This window comes from Podarcis erhardii, assembly GCF_964252035.2.
Source record: "Podarcis erhardii genome assembly, chromosome: 9".
Classification (NCBI taxonomy): Eukaryota; Metazoa; Chordata; class Lepidosauria; order Squamata; family Lacertidae; genus Podarcis; species Podarcis erhardii.
The window spans coordinates 67,577,228-67,595,198 of NC_138512.1; the positions used below are offsets into that span (position 1 = coordinate 67,577,228).

The 17,971-nt window shown below is 42.9% G+C and overlaps 1 protein-coding gene and 2 long non-coding RNA genes across 9 annotated transcripts in view; 2 read left to right on the forward strand and 1 right to left on the reverse strand.

The window, feature by feature from the left end:
• LOC309350483 overlaps nt 1-17,971 on the reverse strand; it is a 300,644-nt gene that overhangs the window by 264,902 nt on the left and 17,771 nt on the right. The gene's annotated exons all lie outside the window — the stretch shown is intronic.
• On the forward strand, nt 6,169-9,608 carry LOC309349780. Its single transcript, XR_014160184.1, has 2 exons — nt 6,169-7,279; nt 8,865-9,608. It is a non-coding gene; the product is annotated as an uncharacterized lncRNA (long non-coding RNA).
• The window catches only part of TMEM150C (transmembrane protein 150C), a 53,433-nt gene continuing 47,915 nt past the window's right edge, over nt 12,454-17,971 (forward strand). For 2 of the 7 annotated variants that reach the window (XM_081877271.1, XM_081877262.1), the window contains exon 1: nt 14,473-14,909. The gene's annotated coding sequence lies outside the window, so the exon portion shown is untranslated. Of the gene's footprint in view, nt 12,530-14,472; nt 14,910-17,971 lie in introns of those variants that run through there. The other 5 variants (XM_081877272.1, XM_081877255.1, XM_081877268.1 and 2 more) reach the window with 5 other exon arrangements.

Below are 17,971 nucleotides of genomic sequence, written 5' to 3' on the forward strand. Positions count from 1 at the left end.
AATGAAACCAATTTACAGTGGTGCCTCGCAAGACGAAAAGAATCCGTTCCGCGATTCTCTTCGTCTAGCGGTTTTTTCGTCTTGCGAAGCAACCCTATTAGCGGATTAGCGCTATTAGCGGCTCTTAGCGGCTCTTAGCGGCTAAGCGGCTTAGAAAAAGGGAGAAAAAAGTGGGAAAAAATCGCAAGACTCGCAAGACGTTTTCGTCTTGCGAAGCAAGCCCATAGGGAAATTCGTCTTGTGGGGCACCACTGTATATAAAATCGGGATATGTGTGCCCACATTCAAGATGTGGAGAGAAGAGGCTGCACACAGAGAAGCATGCCTCAAAGGGTATTTTGACCCCAAGTTCTCTGAACATCTGGAGATATTTGCTAGGGAAGTGAGCCCCACTTGAAGAACTGAGTAGTCTCTGATTTGCTCCAAGTTCTATAACGCTGAAGACATGGCTGCCAATGTTCTGGTAGGGAGAGAGTTTTCCTCAACTGCTGATCTCTCACGTGGGAAGCCATTGTAGCGTCCTCCAGATGTTCTTGAACTACAGCTCCCATGAGTCCTAACCACGATGGGCAACTTTCAGGAATAGTGGGACTGTGGTCTAATGAAATCCAGAGGTCGCCATGTTGGTTCTGCTTCAGGGTATTGGGTTGGGCAAGCTGGGAAGAAGAAAATGGGTGGCCTTCTCATCTCTCTGGTCGCTGTGGGGTATCATCATTTCCTCTTGACCACACTTAAACTTTTGCCTTCCCTTCCCTGCTTTCTGTCTAACATATAGGGGTTCGCAGTGTGGACAAAGGTGCAGCGTGATCTGTAATGACAAGCACCTGGCACACACAAAAGGATTTCTAAACAGTTCTGAAGCTGAGGAGTGAAAAATTGTCATTATTCAAAGAAACAAAGAAATTGCCCTTTGTTGCAAGACATATGCTCCTCTGGTTTTATTTTTTTACTACTTCTTTTGGCTTTGTTTCGTTGTTGAATATGCAGTTAATTTATTGAAGAGCAGGTTACTTGTATTAACATCGATATGCTTTGTGGGCCAAAAAAATAAAATCAGTATGTTTAAATGATTAATTCTGTTGTCACACATGCATTGTCATTTGTAAATGTGTACAGCTAAATGACGTCTTAAAACCAAATAAAGCTTCATTTTAAATGTTTGGATACTTAATTTCTATTCTAATGCGTCAAGGCTATTGAGGCATGCACATTTTTTTAAAAAATAATAATCTGTATTTAGTAGATATTTTAATCCTTCTCTTAAAAGACAACAACCTGCAAACACACAACACACAGCTTTTTGACCATTGAAACATAAGAGCAGATTATAAGTTATGCTAATGCTTCTGCTGCATGTTCAAGTTAGTTCAAGTTAGTTTTATTACAGCAAAAGCCAGCGACACAGAACACCACAAGATCAAACAAAAGGAAATCAACAACAGCATTAAAAAAAAAATTACACAAGGGAACTTTGCAGTGTGCTATTCAACAAAAGAGATTTACGCTTCCTGATTGCTAAAGTGCAAAATTTGGCCACCTCATATGATATTGAGCTTGAGGAATCTTCCAGAAGGTATTTTCGTAGAATTTCGGGGAAGGATTCCAAATAACGTTGAAGGGGTATAAATTTTGATAAAAGCGGCAAAATAAGTTGAACTCATTCTTCACTATAAAATTCACAAAATAGAAGGATGTGAGTGACAGATTCTACCTTATTAGACATACAGGGGCAAAGACGCGCATGCATTGGTACCCGCATAAATTTGCCGTACAGCACTGCTGAGGGCATTGTCTCAAAGCAGGCTCTGGAGAAAGCCCATCTATAAGCTTCATTAGTGATGTTAGTTAAGTAAGGGACAGCTGCAAAATTAGGCCAAGCTTTTAAACATCTATACGTCTCCGGGAGTAGGGCGTCTTCTTGTTGTAATTCGACATCGTAAAGTCTCTGAGTGATAATTACTTTTGCCTTATTCAGAGTTCCAGTAAGAAGATTTTCAGGGTTTAGGCCAATTTGTTTGATCTTGTTAGTTATTTGCATAAGCCAAGGAGGATAGGGAACTGCGGCCAGGAAGTAAGGTAACAGTCCCTTAGGATTGTAATAGATTTTCAGCCAGAGGGATATTGCTTGCTCCCAGACTTTTAATTCCACTCCGGGCAGTCCTGCCTCTTGCCTTAAGACTGCATTAGATGTACACTTTGGGGTAGCAAATAATGATCTTAAGAATGTGATGTACAGTACATATGGATTTCCAAGCAAAATATATTTTAAAAGGCCGTTTATGTAGCTTTGGGGATTGACTTTTACTTCTTGTATACAGTGCATGTTAGGGTAAAAAGACCTACAGTAGCCTTTGTGGCCAGTGACAGCTGCTGATGGATAAATGAATTGCAATGGAATTGACAACCCTGTCAGATTTCTGGATTTTTGGAAACACAGATTGTTTTTTTTTTTTTTATAAATATTTATTAAGGTTTTTTTTTAAAATATAAATGCACACATAAAACAATCTTGCTTTTATAACAACAAATTCTTCACTTCTTTGGACTCCCTCACGTCCCCCTCTCCCATTTACATCATTAAAAAAAAAAATTTTCCAAACAAATTATCAACTTGTTTACAATCTCATGTCCACACATTCCAATATGGTTTAACACTTTTTCCAATAAAATTTTTATATTTTCTTTAGTCTCACTTATCATCAAATTTAAATCTAGTTTAGTGGTGGCCAGTTTTTTATAATCTAGCATCCTTCTTAACATTCAAACAAATTACAATGTTTTTGTAGATACATCTTGAATTTCTCCCAGTCTTCCTCCATCTTTTCTTCTCCCAGGTCTCGGATTCTGCCAGTCATCTCGGCCAGTTGCATATAGTCCATCAGCTGCATCTGCCACTCTTCCAGTGTGGGTAAATCTTGAGTTTTCCAATTTTTTGCGATGAGAATCCTTGCTGCCGTTGTTGCATACATGAAAAATGTTCGATCCTTCTTTAACACCTTCTGGCCGACAATACCCAGAAGGAAGGCCTCTGGTTTCTTAGTGAAGGTATACTTAAATACCTTTTTCAGCTCATTGTATATCATTTCCCAGAAGGCCTTCACCTTAGGGCATGTCCACCAGAGGTGGAAGAATGTTCCTTCATTTTCTTTACATTTCCAACATTTATTGTCAGACGAATGGTATATTTTGGCAAGTTTAACTGGGGTCATGTACCATCTATATATCATTTTCATAACATTTTCCTTCAGAGCATTACATGCAGTGAAGTTCAACCCAGTGGTCCACAACCTTTCCCAGTCCTCAAACATAATGTTATGCCCAATATCCTGTGCCCATTTTATCATAGCCGATTTAACCATTTCGTCTTGTGTGTTCCATTTTAGCAGCAAGTTATACATTCTAGATAGTACCTTGGTTTTGGGTTCTAACAATTCTGTTTCTAACTTCGATTTCTCCACCTGGAACCCTAACTTTTTGTCATTTTTAAAAACTTCTTTAATCTGAGCATAATGTAACCAGTCTCGCACCTTATCCTTCATTTTCTCCAAACTCTGCAATTTCCAATTGTCTCCATCTTTTTCTAATAATTCCCAATATTTTGGCCATTTGGCCTCCATATTGGGTCTTTTTCGGGCCTTAGCCTCCAGAGGTGAGAGCCACCTTGGAGTTTTGTTTTCCAATAAGTCTTTATATTTCGTCCAGACATTGAACAGTGCTTTCCTGACAATATGGTTCTTAAAGGCCTTATTGATCTTAACTTTGTCATACCATAAGTATGCATGCCAACCAAAAGCATTGTTAAAACCTTCCAAATCCAGCACGTCAGTGTCTTCGAGAAGTAGCCAATCTTTTAGCCAGCAGAAAGCTGCGGCTTCATAGTACAACTTTAAGTCTGGCAGGGCAAAGCCACCTCTTTCTTTCGCATCTGTTAATATCTTAAACTTAATTCTGGGCTTTTTGCCCTGCCAGACAAATTTAGATATATCTTTCTGCCACTTCCGGAAGCACTCCGTTTTGTCCACAATCTGTAATGTTTGAAACAAAAACAACATTTTTGGCAATACATTCATCTTAATAGCAGCAATTCGGCCTAACAAAGAAAGCTTCAATTTTGTCCAACTATCCAAGTCTCTCTTAATTTCAGACCAACATTTTTCATAATTATCCTTAAATAGGCTCAGGTTTTTTACTGTTATGTTTACCCCTAGGTATTTTACTTTTTTAACCATAGTTAGTTCTGTTTCTCTCTGAAACCGTTCCGACTCTATATCTGTCAAATTTTTCCCCAACACTTTAGTTTTCTGTTTGTTTAATTTAAATCCCGCCACCCGACCAAAATCCTGTATCAATTGTAATACTCTTTTCGTACTAGACTCTGGCTCCTGCAGGGTCAAAACTAGGTCATCTGCAAAAGCTTTCAATTTATATTGTTTCGCTCCGACCTGAATCCCTTCCACCAACCGGTCCCCTCTGATCAAGTTCAAGAGCACCTCCAGAACCGAAATAAATAACAAAGGGGAAATCGGGCAGCCTTGTCGTGTTCCTTTTTCAATTTTGAACTCTTCTGTAACCACATTGTTGACTATCAGTTTGGCCTTTTGTTCTGAATATATTGCGTCAATCCCATTCTCAAACCCCCGTCCCACTCCCATTTCATTCAAATTTCCCTTCATAAATTTCCAAGAAATATTGTCAAAGGCCTTCTCCGCATCTATGAAAATTAACACTGCTTTTGTATTTATGTCTGTTTGCAAAAGTTCCAAAACGTCAATAATGTTCCTAGTATTTGCAAACATATGTCTACCTGGGAGAAAGCCTGCCTGGTCTTTATGAATTACTTCATTAAGCACTCTTTTGAATCTACTTGCCAAAATGTCTGCAAATATTTTGTAATCCACATTCAAAAGGGAGATGGGACGATAGTTTTTGAGTTGTGTCTTTTCAGCTTCAGATTTTGGTATCAATGTGATAAAGGCTTCCTTCCACGATTCCGGCGCCTTCTTCCCTTCCATAATTTCATTACAGACCTCCATCATTGGTTGGGTCAGATAGTCTTTTAATGTCTTGTAATACTTGGAGGTCAAACCGTCTGGCCCTGGAGATTTGCCCAGTTGCATGTTCTGAATAGCTTGTTCAATCTCTTGTTGTGTTATTTTGTTGTTCAGGATTAATCTGTTTTTTTGTGACAACTTTGTTAATCCATTTCTTTCCAGAAATTGTTTAATCTCAACCTCATCTTGCGGCCCTTGAGTGTATAATTTTTTAAAGTATCTCTGGAAGCACTTTCTAATTTCCATGGGGTTCTGGATATTTCTTCCTTCAATTTCTAGGTTTGTAACTGTATTTAATTTCTGTCTCTTCTTCAACTGCCAAGCTAGCAGTTTTCCACATTTATTTGCCGATTCAAAAGTTTTTTGTTTCATTAATTTAATCTTCCATTCTATTTCTTGGTTTATCAATTTAGAATATTGGGCTTGATATAGTTTAATTTCTCTCAGAATCGGCTGTGACTTCGGGTTTGATCTTAATTTCTTCTCCAATTCTTTAATTTTCTGCAAAATCTTATCTTTCCTTTCATTTTGTGTTCTTTTCTTTACAGTGTTCTGTTGTATCAAGAACCCCCTCATCACAGCTTTGCTTGCGTCCCAGATAGTTCTTTTTTCCACCGTAGTGTTCATATTTATTTCAAAATAATCCTTCAAAGTTTTTTGGGCCTTCTTGACAATCTCCTGATCTCTAAACAAGCTATCATTCATCTTCCATCTAAAGGAGCCGGTTGGCAATAGTGTCATATCCATCTTCAGCGCATTATGGTCGGAGCAGGTCTTTGGGCAGATTTCCACTTTTCTGACCTTGGGTGCCAGACCTCTAGATATCCATATTTGGTCGATTCTTGTCCAAGTCAGTTGGGCTTCAGAGAAGAATGTTCCCTCTCTTCCCAGGGGGTTCTTAGTTCTCCAAATATCAATCCAGTCCATATTGTCAGCCATTTCAAAAAAGGTCTTTGGTAGTCTGCCGTCTTTTGTAACGTTTTGATTTTGTGACTTATCCATGTTTGTCGATACGACCCCATTCATATCTCCCATCATAATGATGTTGTTGTAGTCCAGATAGTCCAGCATAGTCTCATGCAACTTCTTGTAAAATTCCGATTTCCCGTCATTTGGTGTTTTGGAAACACAGATTGTGTAATGTGGCCATTTGTAGATCCCGGCAAGAACCCCCCTCAGTCGTCTCTTCCCATATTCATTTCAACCATAATTGCAATATTAGAGTATCGAACAAAATTACAGCAAAAAAGAAAAGAAAACCACCCATGATTTATTATCAGTGATAAGAAGAACCCAGATGAGAGTATAAGGCTGTAGTCCCGGAAAATTAAGGGTGCTGAAAGTTGTTGGGATGTCTCCAGTTTCCCCTTCCTTGGTCTTTAGGGAAACAATGCATGAGTTTTAAAAGCCACTGAGTTTCAAAAACCGTGTTTTGCATCAGGGGCGGGGGCAGAATTGGCCACAAAAATTTGAAGCTGTGTACTCACACATCTTGACACACAGCACAGTCTACTCAAAAGTCCCATAGATTTCAATAAATCTTTTTCCTGGTGAAATATACTCTGAGTCGAGAGTGGATTTCATGCTCTTTATTCAGCTCATAGTGGTGAGGAGGAATGGAAGTTCCCCCAGAATGTCTGCTTTATATACATTATTTACACAATGGGCCCCACGTGATTGGCTAATTCTGGGATTCTCCTGTAGGCCAATCAGGTTGCAGATTCACTTCCACCTGAAGCTGGATTGGGTGGCTCCTGTGGACCAATCAGACTGTTGCGTTCTGGGTCCTATTGTCCTAGGACCAATCAGACTGCTGCATTCTGAATCCTATTGTTCTACGACCAATCAGAATGCTGCATTTTGGATCCTATTCAACTCAGTACATAACACCTGGGCAAGTGGGTATAGCGTTGCAGCCTGATTTGGAATAAATACAAACATACGCACAATTGCTATTAGAAAATGATGCTTGATAATGTGTTTTTCCCCCCATTTGAAAAGTCATGTCAGTTCTAAATTAAAGACCTGGCTATCTCTCTTTCTCTCAGGGGCTGTTTAGGCCTTCTGAATCCTTCTACTGTGTCAGAGGCTGTGAAAATCTCAAAACTCCTTCCATTCCTCATTCTGTTATTGTCAGTACTAGGGTGGTTTTTTTTTACAGAAAGATGGCATCCATTTTGGCTAGAGGCTCCCAATAAACGCAGTGCACGAAAGATCTTGTGATGGCTGTAAGCATAACTTAGATTTCATTTAGAGTGTACTCTATTTGTACAGTGGTGCCTTGCAAGACGAAATTAATCCGTTCCGCGAGTCTCTTCGTCTAGAGGTTTTTTCGTCTTGCGAAGCAAGCCCATTGACAGCTTAGCGGATTAGCGCTATTAGTGGTTTAGCGGCTTTTAGCGGATCAACTGATAAGCGGCTTAGCGGCTTAGGAAAAGGGGGGGGGAGGGGAAAAAACCCGCAGGAACTCGCAAGACGTTTCGTCTTGCGAAGCAAGCCCATAGGGAAATTCGTCTTGCGAAGCGCCTCCAAAACGGAAAACCCTTTTGTCTAGCGGGTTTTCCGTCTTGCGAGGCGTTCGTCTTGCGGGGCACCACTGTATACACTGTATACTACAAATTTGAGGGGGGTTGTTTAAGGAGCTGCAAAAAGTGGGGAGGAGGCAGGATGCAGCCTATGGCCTTCTGATATACAGGAACAAGCCAAAAGATGCTGCAACACTTCTGACAATAATTTTGGCAGGGATACCCGGTTTCCTGGTTGTAGTGAGGTGACTTTGGCTCCTACTGAAGAATTTAAGAAAGAAGCAAGTAGATGCAGAACATGGCCATCTTGGATTCTTCGATGGGTTCCCATTGGCCAAGCTGGTTATCCGACACCAAATTCATTGGTGTGCAGAATTTGAGGTGATGAGCCCTACATCACAAAACCTGCCAACAGCCCTCCTCAGAATTAATGGGGCAACCTGGGAATTGGTGGGGAAGGTCTTTGTGGAGACACTGAAGCCCTCCAAACCCCTTGGCATCAAATGGGACTTAAGTTTTACGCATATGGCTGCAAACATATCCAGACTTATGGGGAGTAATTACTGTGGATCTTCTGCCCTCCCACAAATCTATCTCAGCAGCAGCAGCAGCAGCGGAGGTGTTTCTGTGTGTTTGTGTGTCTGCACTGGGTACCCCACCTCAGAAGTGGGAGGATGAGGAGTGTTGTAAACAAAATTTATCCTTTTCCCCTTATGGGGTATCCAAGAGCCCGTATAGAGTCCTTACATGGGTTCCCTATTGGTAGGAGAAAATAACAGAGGCCAACCAGAGAATATTGAGAAGCAAAGCAGTTAGTAAGCCTGATCTTTATTGATCTGTTGCAACAGGGTGCTCCCCTGACATGCAGGAGGACGGAGGAGGACCCAGAACAAAGGTGTGCCTGCCCTTATATAGACATTTTAAATTTCCTGCCCTGGAGCTCAAGACCACCCCTCCATACATCATACATACATCACAGAAAAGGCGGTCTACAACAGAAATTTGAATGTTGTTGTTTTTCCTGTCTGCCAGGTTATCTGATAACGCCTTTCCTGGTAGTCTGCCCATTCCTTTGAAATGGTGATTACTAAATTCCTGTAACAAGGAAGGGTTTTTCACCTCCTCCTTCCTTGCAGAGAAACATTTGGTCAGCCTGGGAGTCAAAATGGTTTCAGGACTGTCTTCCTGTGCTGCTTCAGACATGTGGTTTATATATTTATGTACATGTTTGCTTGGTACATTTATGAACATTTATTATATATCTAAGACCTTAAAATTCTTATAACAGGAGGAGGGGTCCACAGAGCAACAGGAGGCAATAGGAGCCAAACGCTACGCTCCCAACTCTTTGTATCTCAGGGGTAGAGCAAAGATATTGCATGCAGAGGGTCCCTCCTTCAATCTCCAGCATCTTTGAGTAGGGATGGAGATGTCCCCTGTCTGAAATCCCAGAGGGCTGCTTCCAGTCAGTGTGGACAGTACTGAACTATAGAGTGATGGCTGGTCTGATTCAGTTTTTAAGGCAGCTTCCTTCATTCCTATGTTCTTTGTATTAGAGAGCGCTGTATGTTTTACTGCTGAATGTAACAAGCCTTCCACCCACGTATTGCATCTCCTTTGACAGACAGCAGGACCAATCCCTGTTCCGTGCATGTGGATGGATTGGGGCCAGTGCCCGCCTTTTATAAGTAACAAAAAACGAGTTCGCATCAACACCTCTAGTGTCAGTGAAACGTGCTTTTTCTTGAATCACGACTTAAAAGTCCCCTTTGTCTGGGATTGCGTGGAGACTTATTTGTAATGTAAATGAGAGTAAAAGCCAGATTTCTTGTGATGGGTTTTGATTTGGAAAAACAAAATCCAGTCTGGTTTGTTAATGTCTTTCTAATGCTTCGTTAAACGATGACTGTAAACAAAACGAACAAAAACATTTCCTCCTGTTTTTCATCCAGCAGGCATTTATCAGTGTTAATATGTTATGAAAGACATGTAAATGCTTGAGTGATTTATAATAAACAGTTATTAACATGTTTGCCCTGCCTCCCTCCTGTTTTTTAATTGAGCAAGGGTGGTTCAGAAAAACACATAAAATTGGGGGTGGGGGTGGGGATTTAATCTCACTTTCTAGCAGCTCCTGTAAAATCACATTAGGTAAGTCTGAAAGTCAGTAACTCAGCTTGATGGCTGAGTGAGGATTCAAACTCTTGTCTTCCTTGAATTTGTGGAAGGGAACACATTTGAAATTTGACTTGGAAGGTTTTGTTTGTTTGTTTGAAAGTGGGCTGCATGGATTAAGTCTTGCTGAAATGTGTGTTTATTTAATTGTGTTAATTTTAAAAAAACCCCACCTTTCCCAAAGAAGGTCAGACATGACTCTTCCTTCCCATTTTATCCTCACAGTACCACTGGGAGGTAGGCTAGCCTGATAGTAGTTGGCCAACAGCCCTCAAGGAACCTAGTCAAACCAAGTTGCTGTCTCTGAAATTGACTCATTTTGTAGCCTTGGGCAAGAAGCTCTGACATCTGTAAAGTGGGGGGAATTATGAGTTATGCTATAAGGCTGTCTTCTGGGCTTAGACACAATAAAGTTCATAAATCACATTGCAAGATAAAAGTACAATACAACCTAAGAGCAATTATTTTTTGCAAATAAGTATTTGGTCTCATGCATCCGAAGCAATCGTTTATTCCAGGAAGACGTCCCCAGGGGGATGTTTGCTGCACTAAATAAACCATGAATCTGAAATGCATCTTAGGAGAATTCCAGACTTTGTTCCAAATAAGTGTCTAGTCCTCATCGGCATAAAGCAGTGCTTGGGTTGATGGTTGCGAATTGCCTGCCAAAAGCTCATGAATAGATAAAAACTTACTGAGTGTTTCCAGTACTTGGGCGTGTGGACTTCTGCAGACAACTGCTCTAGAAACCTCTCCTGCTGTGGGCTGCTGTTCTTTCCAATTTCCTGAAGCCCCCAGTGTTACTTCTCCCTTGCCTTCGATCAAATAGCTATGTGCTTTATTTGAATTCTGTGGAGCATGAAATAGAAAGACCAGATTCAACAGAGGGCATGTTGGACCAAGCTCCAGTTGACAGCATGACAAGGAAAAGGTGATCCACAGTCAGGAAAGACAGTCTCCTAAATGCTCAGGCCAACCTAAACTGAAAGTCGTTATCAGGACCAAGGAATACCATGTGACTCATGCTGTCCTGCTGATCTGCTTCCTCCATGGTCATACCTCTGATAAGTATTTCAAAAATCACTTGCTGCCAATGCCCTGTTTGCATCATCTCATTGACTTTTTTGCAAATTAAGCCCTGCCCCCCTGTAAAGATCCTAAAAGGTGTTTTTGTTTTTGTTTTACTTTTCAAATGTATACATTTCATAAATTTTACAATCAATTTCACATTTCAAAATTGGACTTCCTTCCCCCTCTTTCTGCGGTTCCTTAAATTTATTTTTGGATACCTTCTGCATATCCAAATTCATTTAACTTGCTCATTTAATTATCGACTGTAAATATATACTCTTATATATACTCTGCAGGTTATTACAATAATCCTGCTAATGTTTTTTTTTTATCTGTTTGCAATTTATCTGCAAATATTCCATAAACCATTTCCATTCTTTTATAAAAAGTTTGTTATCTTGATTTCTTATTCTTCCGGTAAGTTTCACCATTTCTGCATATTCCGTAAGTTTTTGTATCCATTCTTCCTTTGCTGGGACTTCTGCTTCTGGAATGATCCTAATAGTGAAATCCACTCAGAAGTAAAAGCCTCTGAGTCTGAAAGAGCTTACACCCAGGTAATTGGATATAGCATTTCAGCCAAGGAGGAGACAAACTTTAAAAAAAGAAGACATGTTTAGATTATTAGAGATCCAGAACCATCCCCTCTACTGCATTATTCAGGCCATTGCACAACAGGACTTCTCTCTTCTCTCCTCTCATGGTTCTCGAAATCTGCTCTGGAGGTAAAAGGACCCCTGTCCACTAGGTACAGTCATGACCGAGTCTGGGGTAGCGGCGCTCATCTCGCTTTATTGGCCGAGGGAGCCAGCATTTGTCCGCAGACAGTTCCCTGGTCATGTGGCCAGCATGACTAAGCCGCTTCTGGCAGACCAGAGCAGCGCTCGGAAACACCATTTACCTTCCAACCAGAGCGGTACCTATTTATCTATTTGCACTTTGACGTGCTTTCAAACTGCTAGGTTGGCAGGAGCAGGGACCGAGCAACGGGAGCTCACCCCGTCGCGGGGATTCGAACCGCCGACCTTCTGATCGGCAAGTCCTAGGCTCTGTGGTTTAACTCACAGCACCACTCACGTCCCTTCTGCTCTGGAGGACCTCCCCCCAAAACTTCTAGGTGCACATGGGGTGGGAGGAGGTGGGGGATACAGTGGGTAGAAGATGAAATCCAGTCATGTGAGCAGAATCTATAATGGTCACACAGAGACACCACTGAATTTTACCCTGGAACTTTCATTCCTGCCACTAGAGGCTATTGAGTGAAACTCTCTATCCTGACAATTTGATCTTCAAAACCTCCCTGGGTTGGTTGTTCTTTTGCCCTACACACCATTAAACTTCCCTGCGTAATTGAGCCCCTCTAAGTGGGGCAATGTTTTATCCAATCGTAACACAAACAGACTACTACTTATAATAATTTGGGCCGTTGCTTTTGACACTTATTAAGCCGCAAAGTAACAGGAAATCCAAGCCAGTGTTGAACTCATTATGGGAGGAGCAGCCTCCTGGGTATGTTTTGGTTGGCTAGCAGTGCACAGGATTTCCTGAAAATCAAAACAGGGACAACAAAGGTGGGTTGGAGACACATAAATAACTATAGAAGCAGAACAGGATTTGCCTATCTGAAGCAGTGTCGCCTGCTCTGAGGTGACTAGACTGTGGAGCTTGTGTTGGTCATCGTTCATAGCAGCCATTTCTTCTCGACTTGTAAGTTTCCCAATCTACTTTCTCTGGGTTATTTCTCAATTTACATTCTACGCTTTAATTTTGGGTGTTGGGAATTTGCCGTGCTGTGTATTTTAATTGCGTGCGGCTATATCACTAGACTGTGATTGGATGTGCCCCAGTAAACAGCTCAGAAGCCATTTTGGCAACTAAGCGGTATAATTCAGCTATTTCGAGTGAGCCTCATTGTGTAGGGATAACACTTGTGTGTTGATCTTGTCTCACTTGGAGCTCTTTTCCCCAAAATAATCACTAGGTGGCACTCATCATTCTGAGTCAATGTTCAGTCCGTGTGGCAGAATTTAAGAGAATGCTTTAGACCAGTGGTTCCCAATCTTTTTTTGGCCTTGCCCCACCTAAGCATCTCTAAAATCCTGAGCCCCACCCCACCCCGGTGACAAATAATTCTTATTACAGTGGTACCTCAGGTTACATACGCTTCAGTTTACATACGCTTCAGGTTACAGACTCCGCTAACCCAGAAATAATACCTCGGGTTAAGAACTTTGCTTCAGGATGAGAACAGAAATCGCGCAGCGGTGGCGGGAGGCCCCATTAGCTAAAGTGGTGCTTCAGGTTAAGAACAGTTTCAGGTTAAGAACGGACCTCCGGAAAGAATTAAGTACTTAACTCGAGGTACCACTGTATTCAAAAAGTGAACTCCTATTCACGTGGAAGAAGCCTAAAAGGCCATTCACTGTTAATAACTCTTTCTCGAATTCCCCCCCCCCCAAAAAATCAAATTGCCCCTCTTTGGGGGGTGTGCCCCACGTTGGGAACCATGGCTTTAGACAGAGCTATACTGCACTAAAAAATTAGGCTGGATCGAAACCAAGGTCTTGGCTTTGTGTAGATGGACACGAATAGCAGTGGCTGGCATTTATAATAGCACATTTCCACATGGAAAATTCTTCACAAGACTGGTGACAGAGGTGCGCCAGGAGCTCACAGGGCCCCCATCCCTGCTGCACCACATTGTCGCTACTCTCTAGTCGCCTTCCTCCTGGGTCGCAAATTTGCATGGCAAAGCATGCAGCAGTGCTACTGCGGTTGGTCTCATGAATAGGAGTGGCTTGGCTCCAAGAGAAAGGGGTTGCCTGCCATAAAATTACCCAACATGCAATGCGTACTGGGCAGGGCTGGCCCAAGACACTTTGGCACCTCAGGTGAACCACAAAATGGTGCCCCTCTCTCCCAGCCAGGGAAGAAGGAGGGACTGAATATCTACACCAGCTTCAAGGGGAGAATAACGATCTACATCAGGAATAAGAGGGGGGAATCAAATCAACCTTAGCTGATGGATGAAAAGGGAATCAAAGGCCATTGTGGGGGGAAGGGGACCACTCCAAAATATACCAGGCAGGAGCAAAGCCCAGAGGGCAGCCCACAACATTTGCTCCCAGCAGTGCTTCCTATTCATTGAGAAGCTGCTGTACAGGCAGGTTTTTTTGGGGGGGGGTCTGCTGCTGAGGAGGTGTCAGATCTGGCCTCCAAGGTGGCAATGCATTCCTTGGACGCTGGATCTGCTGACCCTGTGGATTCTGCTGCCCGAAGCAGTCGCCTCACCTTGCCTTATGGGTGAGCCGGCCCAGATACTGGGTAACTTCATGCCAGGCAGCGACTCCGCATGAGATTAGACTCGCTCCTGTTTGAAGAGCACCAGCACCTCTGTGTACCCACTGGCGGAGAAATGGGGGGCAGGGGGAGCGCACTGTCCCTGGCACCATCAGGGAGGGGGGAACCATTGCGGCACCCCACTGGACAAGTGCCATGCACTCCACCACCACACTGGGTGCTAGACTCCTACGAACGGTGCACCATGCCCCCAGGACGCACACCACGCCCCCACAGGCGGCATGCCATGCCCCCGGGATGCGTGCCAGCTACGCCCCCGCTTGCTCTCCACCCCCAGTGCTGGAGCATGCAGCTTCGCCACTGTCCATACCTTCCCTCTAGATGTGGCCACCTGAATAGCTTGCTCTCGTTTCAAAAATGCCGACAACAAAAGGACGGAAGGAGCGACAAACGCCTCGGAATTCAGCCTAAAACAACACAGGTTTTTCTCTTCTTGAAAATTCGTCAGAATCCCTTTACTCCCTTTCCTCTCATTGTCAAGGCTGGACTTGACTGGGATTTGAGTTCCCCTTCTCTTTCTCTCTCTTCCCCCTTCCCTCCCCACATTTCCTTTTCTGGAGACTTCCTTTGTTCTTTGTTAGGTGCCTGTGAAAAAATGTTCTTTTCCACTCCTTTTCCCCACCCCCTCTCTCCCATTTCTGTCTTCCTTATCTCATGCTCATGTGCCTAATTCACTGAGAGCTGAGGAGGGAGCAAGCAGAGAAAGCATTTCTTCTGCATTTATCAAGTAAGTGACCTGCCATGTCTTTGGGGCCACGTGGGCACATTTGTAAAGCAGAGAAACCATCGTGGGCATCACACACCCCAGAACCTATTCTGCTGGCTAGAAAATGAATGCTGCCTTCAGGCCTATTTTCAGCAGGGATAGGAAACCCTATGGGCTTCCAAGAAGGCCTCTGTGGCCAGGTGGGCACCCGTGGGTGGCACTTTGGTGATCCATGGGTGTATAGGACTGCAGCCTTAACGAAATAAAGATGAGCAGAGCAACCTTACCTATGTCTGCTCAGAAACATTCTGAGCATTCAGTGACACTCATTCCCAGGGTACAGAATTACAGGGGTTTGGTGTGTGTGTGTGGTTTAAGCATTAATAATATGAGAAAAAGAACAATTGGCACCATGGGATGGGTATTGCCACGCTGCAAATGTGGTCTTGGCAACCTTACATTGCATAAATAATCGGGAAGTTGGTTAGGCGCCTCTGGGTTCAGTTTGCAGCTTTGGCACGCCAATCTTAGGAGCTCTTAGGCGGCTTCTAACATGCATTGTTAAATACTTATCTTAAACGCTTCCCCCCAGAGCAATTTGCATAGTGTTCTCCATTTCCGTGCCACTGGAGTAATAATCTGCGAGCGATACCAAGTCGTGTGGCTGCATATCAAATTAAAGGAAGATGAGGAGCTAGGAGCAGGAAAAGGGGGAGGCCGAGTGTGTTGCGTTGTGGCAGTGGCATTGTGATAATGTGTACCCACTGAGTGTGCTTCTAATAGAGAAGTTTTGAGTGTGCTTAAATCCTTGAGTGTGCTTCTAATAGAGAAGTAATGGCAGCCTGTTACTTTATGAAAGCAGTGATTTTGCAAGTTGCCGCCCCCTCCCTTTGGGTCAGAAATACAGCGAATATGTGAATCACAAAGATACAGCTCAAAACTAGAACATACGTTTCTACATGATGCACACAATATAACAGAACACAGTGGGAATCAGAACATAAACAGCAGAAATTGCCGTTGCTTATTGCAATGTGTGTTAAACATGAAATGAGGTAATAATGTATATGATTGGTGGAAATTGAAATGCTTTGTTTGAAATATTATAAATACCACTGCCTGGACCACCGGGCGGGCTTGCATTTTTCTGGCCTACAACAGCATCATTTGGAAGGGGCACGGCAGAAGAGGCAGAGTGGTTAGGAAATATTGGTTTGTTCAGCCACTACAGTGGTACCTCGGGTTACAGATGCTTCAGGTTACAGACACTTCAGGTTACAGACTCCGCTAACCCAGAAATAGTACCTCGGGTTAAGAACTTTGCTTCAGGATGAGAACAGAAATTGTGCGGCGGCAGCGGGAGGCCCCATTAACTAAAGTGGTACCTCAGGTTAAGAACAGTTTCAGGTTAAGAACGAACCTCCAGAATGGATTAAGTTATTAACCCGAGGTACCACTGTACTTGTGTTGGGGACAGGCAGGACTCTGAGGTGTGGGTAGAGGACACAAGGGGCCTGGTTTGTGTGTCCCCCTCAGATTGTGCACCTGGGGCAACGGTCCCCATGGCCCCTCCCCACCCTACGCCGCTGTGGCCCGTTGCCTTAAGTGTGACTAGATCTTGAATATCTACTCTTATCTTGTAAAGGCAAAACCCATAAGGAGACCATGGTTTTGCTCATAACAAACGAAGTGGTAATTAACCCATATGTGAAGTAAATTCTTCATCTCCATGGTGCTTCTGATGTCACGGATGCTGTAGGAGTTGGAGTTTGGGGAACAGCGGTGGGAATTTTTTGTAAGAAGTAGCCAGCTTCTTTCCCAGAACTGATTTTCCTTGGGGAAAAGAGAATCCGTGATGACTAATATATCAGTTTAAGCCTGGCTGGACACTTCAGTGGGAAGATAAGACCAAAGAATCATTTTTGTTTCAGTTTTTAAAAAATATATAAAAATAGCCACAGAGACAGCCACAGCGCCTAGAATTTATTTGCTTCAGCTACCTAATCACTCTGATCAGGGCTTATTTGCAGTTAGTCACAAAATTCACAGAACAGGCATGTCCATTCCTTGGGGTACATTTACTAGCTGTGTATCATAATTTCTGTAGTTAGTTCCTTTCTGACCAGGCTTATTCCAGCTTCCATGTATTTCTGAAGGCCCTCTCCCTCCACCTCAAGATTTTGCAAGTTAAGGCTGCAAACCTAAACACATTTAACAGAGCATAATGCCCATTGAACACCACGGGACATATTTCTCAATAACCACGCATAGGATTGTACTGCATCTTTTTAGCCTGTAGCTACTGCTGCTTCTTTCATTCATTATATGAAGTAGTAAACAAATACAGATACGTAGCCTCTTAAGCCCAAATTTTTAACCAAAGTTCTCTTAACTACATTCCTATATTCCCAGTCAGTTGTTTCATGGTACCTGTGATTGGAGAGCATTGAATCTGGATTTGAGATAATCTGCCCACCACTTCCCAGGCTCCGAATCCAACATTTTGGCATTAAACTAGAAGTATTACCGGGGGTGGGGGTGGGGAACCATAGGTGATGGTTCTGGAAGAAAACCAACATTTGCAACATACTACTTTGCAAATATTTCCTTGGGGAATAAAATGCATTTAAGGATGCAGGTGTCACTTCAGAAAATGTGCATTCCTCTTTTGCAAAGAAATAGCGGTCCCTGATTTAATAAATAGAGAGGGAGGGGAGGGGATGAGAATCTATGAAAAGCTAAGCTGCCCATATCGGGGAAACTGACAGAATGAGCTGCTTGTTAGAAAAGTCAGGTATCACAGGTTTCCCTGACAACTGTTCCCATAGAACTTGACCTTAAAAGACAGCAGCATAAAACAGGTTGGCAAGATTGATTATAAATACCCAAATAATTCTAATTGCATCAGTTCTATTTATGCTTTGCTGGGTGTAATGGGGCAGGATTTAAAGGGATTTACTCCCAAGTAAGTGTGCTTGGGTGGGTGGTGCTGTGGGTTAAACCACAGAGCCTAGGACTTGCCGATCAGAAGGTCGGCGGTTCGAATCCCTGCGACGGGGTGAGCTCCCGTTGCTCGGTCCCTG